This window comes from Heliangelus exortis, chromosome 3, assembly GCF_036169615.1.
Source record: "Heliangelus exortis chromosome 3, bHelExo1.hap1, whole genome shotgun sequence".
Taxonomy (NCBI): Eukaryota; Metazoa; Chordata; class Aves; order Apodiformes; family Trochilidae; genus Heliangelus; species Heliangelus exortis.
This window is the reverse complement of record NC_092424.1, coordinates 19,688,680-19,698,028: the sequence shown is the minus strand read 5'-3', so window position 1 is coordinate 19,698,028 and position 9,349 is coordinate 19,688,680. Positions and strand designations below refer to the sequence as shown.

General features: G+C 40.6%; 1 long non-coding RNA gene across 1 annotated transcript in view; it reads left to right on the top strand.

Moving 5' to 3' along the window:
- The first annotated feature begins 1,056 nt into the window (after positions 1 to 1,056).
- The window catches only part of LOC139794231 (uncharacterized), a 106,218-nt gene continuing 97,925 nt past the window's right edge, over positions 1,057 to 9,349 (top strand). Inside the window, exon 1 of the long non-coding RNA XR_011725045.1 lies at positions 1,057 to 1,369. This is a non-coding gene — a long non-coding RNA (uncharacterized lncRNA). The remainder of the gene's footprint in view (positions 1,370 to 9,349) is intronic.

Below are 9,349 nucleotides of genomic sequence, written 5' to 3'. Positions count from 1 at the left end.
TATTTGTTTGATTTTTGGGTTTTGTGCTTGCATCTTTTGCCAAGTCGATGTGCTAGGTACAATTTTATCAAGGTGAGGTGTCCTCTCTTCCCCAGGCTGCCTGTGAATGACAGGTGATAATGAGAATTTAACCTCGAACTTTGAGGCACAAAAAAAATCATTGTCCTTTTCTCTCCCATCACCTTTATTTTGAATGTTTAACCAATTATTTTGGTGAATACTAGCTATATAAATTGCAGGGCAAATGACTGCTGTGATTTTAGGTGTGTGTGTGCACAGTGTATACATGAAATACTTGCTCCACTTGTAAGGTGCTCTAGTGCACCAAGTATTTCTCCTTCTAAGAATGTATACTTTGCCACATAATACTGACTACAGTTTCCTTGCACCATAAAATAATTGTCTGATATGAAAAGGTTTAGTCTCTATTGTGACTGGCTATGCAAATGCTCCCCCCCCCCCCTTTTTTTTTTTTTTCTGGACAGATTTAAAAAAAATAATAATTTAACTATGTGATTAAAAATTCAAGTTCTTAAATCAAATGTCTTTTTTTTTTTTTTTTAATGTAGGGAGCAATTTAATAATACTACCTTTATCACAATTTATCTATATTAGTTTCTCTCAAGGTGGTGGGGGAGAGATGGGGAGAAGATGAGATGAACTCAAGGCTGCATTTGGTGGCAATTTGGCCGAACACTTCCTGCTAGCACAATGGTTACTCCAGTATGCAATTTGTGCAAAATGGGTAGATGATTTTCTTCAAAAGTACAAAGGGTACTCCATGATGCCATCTAATTGCTTAATCCCTAAGGAGTTCTTCAGGCATTTATTTAACACTAATTGCACGTGTAAACGTTCTTAATTTACAGCGTGTGAAAGTTGCAATGAATGCACACAACAGAGGTTGTCAAAGTGGCACTTCATGGAAAGACAAAGTTAAAGCAGCTGAGTTACTTCTAAATAGGATTAATCATTTATTCAAGTTCAAAGCTCATCAGAGCACAGGAACAGGCATATGATGACTTGTTATTGTTTAAAAGTAACTTGTGGAGGGAAGTCATGCCTCTGAAATTTCTGAGGTGTAACTTAGTACATTGCAGTAAGTTATGAACTTAAAGCTGAGCAGGGCAACTGATTCGGCACAAGGCAAAGAACTTGGCCTGGCAACTGTGTCAGAAAGCCTGCTTGGGCTGTTAATTAGTGCTGGAATTGTAATAGAGCCATGGAGTCCCAGGCACTGTAAAGAGCTGTAGTTGAGGCAGGGGGATGGGAAGTTCCCTGCTCCAGAGTTTGTATGGACTCGGCTCACAAGATGTGGGAATAAATAAGTTTTGCAGGGCACAGTACATCCATAAACGTCTTGGGACAGGTGAGTGGCATTATTTGGAAAGAAACCTGCAGCCCTGATGCCTGTCAGCCCTTTCCCAGAAGGAGAGTCAAAGCTTTGATCCTTTCTGTAGTCTTGAATATCACTGTAGATGTGCAGGAACACAAATAACAGATGGCACCTGAGTTCTTGGGAAAAGCTTCCAAGTCCTATATTCTCCCTGTGCTGACTTCAGAGGGCAAAGTAGCTCAGGAAATAATGCCATAAAGAAAACTCTACTTTTCTGACGTGATTATATGCTTTAGAAACTTAATTGCCTGTGAACCCTACTTTGTGGTGCATACTGCTCAGGCGTAGAGGCAGGGGGGAAGGGGATGTATGGATGGAGATGGAAATTGGTGGTTTATGGTATTAACAGGAGCAGAGTTCAGGAAGCCTGTGCTCAGTCAGCCTTCCCACCCAGCTCTGACTAAGTCACGTACCTTTACCCTGTGTGAGATGTATCAGCTCAGGGACTTTCCTGGATGCTGATACTTAGGTCAACTTTTGGAAAGGTAGCAATTCCCAGAGGGACTAGAGTGTAATGATTGATATGGAGAGGCAATGCAGCTAGAATTTGTGATAAGGAGTAAGAAAGATGAAGACTTGCAGGTGAATGTCCTTGTGCATCTGTGAAATGTCTTGAGCTCTTATTAGCTGTAGGAATAATGCTGATTCGGTGCTACCTGCTTAGAGACCGGGGGCTTGAATTGTTCATTCTCTTTGTTCTGAAAATCAGATAGGTGTATCAATGCACTTACATTCACTTTGTGAATATATCTAAATCTCATATAGTTTCATACCTTCAGGTTCAATTTTGATCATCCTTGGAACCATGAGAAATAGCATGTGATTGTTTCTTCTCTGGCTGTATGGGGTTGTGAAGGCTTTGCTACCAGGACAAAAAAAGTTGTCTGATTTGCCACAGGCTTCCATGGTAGAGATTAGAGCTGCAAAAAGCACTAAGCGTCCTGTCAGACTGTCTAGGTCTTCTCTACATAGTAGGATCCATAACACCCATAAAACTTCAGTGCAGGTAGAATTATACATGTCAGAATGGGATCTGTGAATATTTAAGTAAGGGGAAAATGTCATCTACAGTTCCTGGCAGGCTATGTTGAATAGAAACATGTGTTTCAAATTTAGCTTCACTTCTGTACATAAAACTAAGTATTACAGTATTTTTTCAGCCATCTTAAAGGAGTCACATGTAAAAGGGGGCAGAAGAAGAGTTAATCATATCTGAATGCTAAAACCAGAAATTATTGTGCATGTAAATTCTGGTCCAGGATTCAAGCCAGGTCTTTTGTTAGTCTAAATGGCTTCATCATCCCCATGTGAAGCTGCTGAAGAGCTGGAGGAAGCTTATGCATGATGAGGAAAAACCTAAATTTTCTTGCATCTATCCTAGGTCCTTCGTGATTAATGGAAAGAGTTTATTAATTCAAGCATAAGCTTTTGGTCTCTAGGGGGAAAAAGTGGTTGTTATTAAAACCCACCTTCTACACGTATAGTCTAATTTCCTCTGTTTTTCTGAGATGAGTCCAAAAATTGGAAAGAGTATGGATGGCCCAAACAGTTCAGTTTAAAACAAAACAGATTGGCCACAAATATCTGCCTTCCCTTTATGCTGAGCTGTGCTGGAAGGCTTTGGCTCTCTTTGAAGGGTTGGTTTGTCTCCTCACTCACTGCTTGCTTTTTGGCAGGAGTGGTGTGTACTGAGCTTGCTGTTATCCTCAGCTTCCAGAGTAAGGAGACCACAGAGGGAGAAGCCCACAGCTCACATAGTGCTCTGGGCAGTCTGAGCTGAGGAAGCATCCTGGGTACGGGATGCCAGACAAGGGCACAAATTTGCACCTTTTGCAAGGCAAGACTTGAAACTGGAGGAGGACAGCATGTTGGTGGGACTGGCTGCCTGTGGGAGGATGCAGGGGGTCTGCTGCAGGAAAAAGCTAAAAGGCCAGAACACTTGGGTGTATTCATGCTAGGTGTGCTCAGGAGGAACAGTTCTGCTGTTACAAGGAGGCAGAGTGGCACCAGGACACATTTAGGTAAAGTCCATGTGGGTGCTGTGTTTAATATGTACATGAACTCTATCTGGAGACCAAATTCTCGCTTTTTTTTCAAAAGTTCAGCCTTTTGAGCTGACACAGCTCTTACTGGGCTGTCTGACTGCACAGCAGAGGTGTGTGCTGGCATCATTTGTTCCTGCCTCCCATTAGAAGCAGGGAGGTAGGTACAGTGCTGTCCCTGGAGGGAGAGGCGTTTGCTCTTGTGTGCTGCTGAGCACTTTGGAGGGGATTGTGATGGGGACCAGAGAGCTACAGTGCAGACCTGGCCAGCTCTGACATGGAAACAGCAGTGAGGAACAAGGAGCAGCCGTGTCTCGGAGATGGGGACTGAGTATTGCTGCTGCTCATAATCCTTGCAGCATCACAGAGTAACTGGGCTATGGCTAACCAAGGACCAGATATTCTGCTTTGACACAGCTGTCAAAGGAAGAGCCGTGTTTAAAAGTCTCTTTTGGTGAGCAGCCTACAAGAGAAAACCTAGACAGAGCCTTGCTCAAAACTGGCTGACCCAGTGTGTCACCATAAAGTACTGTGAGAATGACGGTGATGTTTCTCTGTACCCTCCTTAAAAATCCCTTGTGGTCCCAAACGTACATTTGTACAAAAGCAAACCTTTTGAAACCTGATACCTATAAAAATGAATCCTACAATTAAAGTAAAAATTGCCAGTGTAAAGAGTAAGATACCCTTAGTAAGGATAAAACCATACTTCCTCTGGGGTGTTTATAACCTGAATGTCACAGAGAACTGAAAGAAATCTCCCATTAACAATATAAGCAAACTGTCTCTCATGTCATTTGAGTACCTAAATAAGGACTATCCTTATTGCCTAGACTGGAGTTATGCCTGAGGTAAAATATTATTCAAGATAAGAAGGCATATCCAAACTCATGCCTTAATGGTTTCTAAAATTTCATCATAACAGTGTGTATGCTTATAATTACCCCACGGACACCCTTTAAATGTCCCCAGTAAAATGTGATATAAGCTTTTAAGGTCCCTCAAATTAACATCTAAATAGATCCAAAGTATAAAATTTCAAAAATAGTCAGTTCAAGAGAAATCCTTATTTAGAATTGATTTGACTGTTGGTGGGCAAGATTCTGAAGTGGACCTTAGTTTTTACTGAGATAATTGCTGTGCATTTCCATGGACTTTTGGTAAGCTAACATTTAAAATACCTTGATTCCATACAGGTGTGTGTGTTTAACCTGGAGGGAAGAGGGATAAGGAGAAGGACAATTACAGGATTTCTCTTCTCCCCTTCCTTCCCACCTCCCTTGCCATTCCTGCTTGCCCAAGAGAAAAAAGCATTGCATTTCAGCTCCTAGGAAGTCGCACTTGCCCTGTTTGTTCTCTGATATAGGCCTATAAACAGAGACATTCAGTCTGTAAACAAGTCAAGCTTACAAAGTGACTGAAAGATAACAGTCCCCCATCTAACAGTGGGAGAGGAGGGGACGGAGCAGGGGGAGGGATGATAGAGGGGCTGCAATAAAAACAGGAAGGTCTCTGTTGGTCCTCTTGAAGTTAGTGGTTAAAAACATCAAAGCATGGTGTGGGTTGGCTTTTTTTTTTTTTTCAACCAGACTGCTGTGTCACTTTATAATTCTTCATAAAGCAACCATCCAGCCACTAACACACTGCAACTGTTAGTGCAAGCTGTGCTTTGATTTAGAGGAACTGTATCCAGCTCCAGGCATGTTAAGCTAAGGAATCTCTTGTAGGTTTACTTGGCATGCTGTGTGCCATTGAAGAAACTATAACTTTTCAGAGCTGCTAATTGCAAGCTGTTCAGGATTTTTCCTTTCATTAAATAAATAAAAAAAAAAAAAACCAGCTCACAAACAAATTGCACTCCCCTTCTTTCTCTTGCTCCCAAAACCCAAATAATTTTCCCAGAAACTGAAGTCTTCAGAATTTCCTACACTGGAATTTTAAGTGAAAAACAAGATGGCAATGGAAAGGAAGCAAAAACAACTCTACCATATATATCAAAGCAAAAATGTACATACACTCAGCTCAGTTCTAAGAAGTATAAATTATTCAACAGCTGCTTCAGCAGAGAGATATTTTTAAAGTTTGAAGCCAGCAGAGTGCATCAGTTCTCTTAGATCGGGGGAGGTCTTTTGTTCTCTGAAAAGAAGAGATTCAGAGAATTGCATGGAGCTCTGGTCTGCCCTTGGAAAAGCAGCCGCATAAAGATAGGTGGGAAGAGAAGCAAAGAAGGGTGGGAGTCTTGAAGTGGAAAGAGGAGCAGCATTGTTCTAAGAGGGGAGTAAGTGAACTTTCATGTAAAGAGTGTTAGAAGCTTCTCTCCAGTGTGCTGCACAGGCAAGCCTCTCTGATTTATTATTGCTCAAAAAGCTGACTTACACTGAAAAGCATTTGGTTTGAACTTTAACATTAGGGAGAAGAGAGCAGTAACAGCTCTGTAGATGGTGAGAGCAGTCAGACTAGAGCCAGGCTTTAGTCTGCACTAGAGCAGCCTGGCTTGGGGCTGAATTTTAGCACTTATGCTCCAAGAGAGTAGTCAGAAACGATTTCCCACTCATGGAGGAAGTAGTTTTGTCAGAGGGGGCTCTGCAGTTGAGTGGAGGAGTGGAAGCAAAAGTTCTAGGTGGGAGAGATGGTGCTGATGTGCTCCACTACCATGTGAGAGGTCTGAATGACTCAATGTCTGGATGATGATTTAAATTTCATTCTGCTGTGAATGAGGATTTTAGCCTTGATCCTTCAATACTGATCACAGCCAAAAAGCACTCTCAGCAGTGGTGAATCTGCAGCAGGTATCTTAAATGGAGGTCAGCAGTGCAGAGCTCATCCATGGGCTTCTGTGTACAGGCAGCATTTGAACAGCCCACCAGTTGCATCTGTAAATTGAAACACATCTGTGTACTTCTTTCCTCTGGTGTATCATTAAGGTACACATAGTCAAGTACCAAAATGGGTAAGTGGTGTGATTTGGAACCATTTTGGGAGGATCTCTCTATCTCTTTTTTTTTTTTTTTTTTTTTTTTTTTTTTTCCTTCCTTAGTCTCAAGCATATTTTTGCATATACGTCCACTGAAGGGAAAAATTGTTGCTCCTTGTGGCTTTTAGCAAAATGAAAAAATAGACAGAAGGCAACTTAAACTCACAGGTTGCTTCAGGTGAACCAGTATTTCTATAAAGTGCTGATGCTTACTTCCAAAATGTATATTAATTTTTATTATCAGCTGTTCTGAAAATGCTTGCTCCATTTAATATCACTAATAATAATGAGCTATAGTCATGTGAATGCATGGCTTGTCTTTAGCACAGAATAAATCAAAATACCTGCAAAGTTATTAGGTAAAACCACTTATGAGTAGTAATAGCTAAAAGAAATCTGCAGTAATTCTCTGTCCAAACTTCCATTCATATCAGCATAATTACTTTGCTTTTAAGTGATGAGATGTGTGCCTAAAGTGCTACACAGGCACTTAAGGGTGAGCACACACCCAGACAAACATATGTAAAAAAAATAAGCAAATAGATGTAGGTTAAAGAGCTTGCCTTCTGGGAAACTTCAAAAGGCTTAAGTATTGGTTCTTCAAAAAGGTGTACTTAAGGGCTACCTGCTACAGACCACGGCTGTGGTACAGTTCCCCCAAGCGTTCCCTTAAAGTTCTTTGCAACCTTTTGCAAAAATTTCAGTAGTTACATCCCAGCTGGTGTAAAAGTTCACTGCTATAATAAAGGGAAGAACTTATCACTGGCTAGTCCAGTGGCAGGCACTCATCAGTGAGAGATCATGGAAACTTCTTGAGTACCAGCCAGATTTTTGATCATGTACATGTAGAAACTTATTCCAGCCACATCATTGCCCAAAGGGGCTAGTGAAGAGCTGAGGTTGCCTGGCAATTTAAAGAGGTTTCTTGAGCTCTGTAGAAGTTTGCTGGCAGTGAGAAAAACTCATGAATAATGAAACGAAGTATTTGCAAGCATCCATCAGATAAAAGTTACTTCAAAGATATTAGTGCATCTTTTTATTTGCTTTTCGTGCACATTCATATGCATGGCGTTGTGTTTGGAGACTGTCCATGACAAATTTCAGAATGTCTGCATGAATAATTATGAGCAAATGTTAATCAGATGTTCATACCACAAGTAGCTTACTCTCTTCTCTTGCCTGCTTTTCAAAGCTTGATGTCCATTTGGAGCAGACAAAACACAGAATTAATGTGAGGATTCCCTTTGTGTTAATAAATGCCTAAGCAATGTTTTTTAGGATACTTTTTTTGGAATTTCATATTCTAATATATATTAGGGGAATATGGTCATACAAATACAAGTAACAAGTATGTTGAATTTCATTCAAGTTTCTTCATGAATAGAAAAGCCTGTTTTCTACCAGTAGTTCACACCTGTGTTAGACCACAAGTAGCTGTGAATATTTACAGTTAACTTCAGTATATTGGATGCCTCAGAAATCTGCCATGTTTTAGGTAGCTGAGATCCAATAATTCAGATTTTTTTCTATATGGCAGCTTTTTTAAATCCTTCTGAGGCAGATCAACAGCTGTGAAAGCTGCTTTCAGGAACTATTCATTGTAAGTTTAGGTTGTGCTAAACCTATAGGTATTGTGTAAATCTTACTGCAGTTTCTGTAGAAGTGTGGATGCAGTCAACACCATTGAAATTAACAGGTCTTTCAAGTGATTTCAATTTGGGCTGCATGCATCTGACAAAACATTTTGCTTTTCTCAGTGTGTTGTATAATCTGTTCCTTGGGTCTCTTTCCATCTGAAGGGCTTCATTTTGGTGCAGCTGATGGAGCTCCAGTGCTGTGAGCCAAGGCCAGCTTGCCACAAGCTTGTGTGGAAATCCATGCAGGTAGTGAACTAATTCACAGTTTGGAAAAACTGTGGCATGTGAGTTGATGGATAAAAGCAAGATCCCATGTACAATCATTCAGTAAAAATATTGTGGGTGAAGGAAGTTTTTTTTGTATTCCAATAAAACTTATTTGGAATCATGCATCAGTATGTGCCTTTTTTTCTTCATTGCTCTCATATATTGAAAATGTTTTTTCTTGTTACTATTTTAATATGATTGAAATAATTAATATAAAATAAATAGTATTAATTATTAATAGTAAACTGATGGATCAATATGTTTTACTTGTTTGTGAGCTTGCAGTTTCCAAGGTGGCATTATCTGTAAAAGGGAGGGAAATGGTAACAACAGTGTCACCTCAGAAAAGTGAGCTGGCTTCTCAGTGGGCGCAGAAGAGAACAGCAAGGCCTCTATGGTTTGATTTCAGCTCGCTGAGAGTCTGGGGAACTTTGGATTTCATATGTCCAGAGCTCAGCAGAACAGAGCTTTGTCTTGATAACTCAAAATGACTAGATCATGCCTGGTGGCTGGTCCTGGAAACCTGACCCTTGTCACAGCCTGACTACATCAATTTGCAGTAGATTGATGATGTATAGACTGTGGGTGCCTCAGGGGAGGCCCAAGAAAGGCCTGAGAAACATTGTATTGTTAATCCAGACCCCCCATTAGCTTCTGCTGTGCTGGATTTCGTGTGGCTGGCGGGGCCAGAGGAGTTGGGGAATGTGGCGTTGTCTGCTGTTGTTATTGTTAGCTGCCTTTTGAATGAAAGGATGTTTTAAAATATCTTTTCTCCAAAGTTTAATACATGAAAACTAGCAGGCTTCTTTGTTTTCCTCTCTACCCCTCTTGTCAAGTGCCTGGAATCCTTAGATTTTATTTGTATATTGATTTAGCACTCTCCCATTGACAACCCAAGCTTTATCTCCTCCCTGTAACTCTTTCTCTATCCTTTCCCAAGTAGTGGCAGGCATGTTATATACACTGTAATCAATTTACATTTCACTACTATTTGTCACCTTTTGGACTGCTGATGCAGACTGTAGCTCTGCCT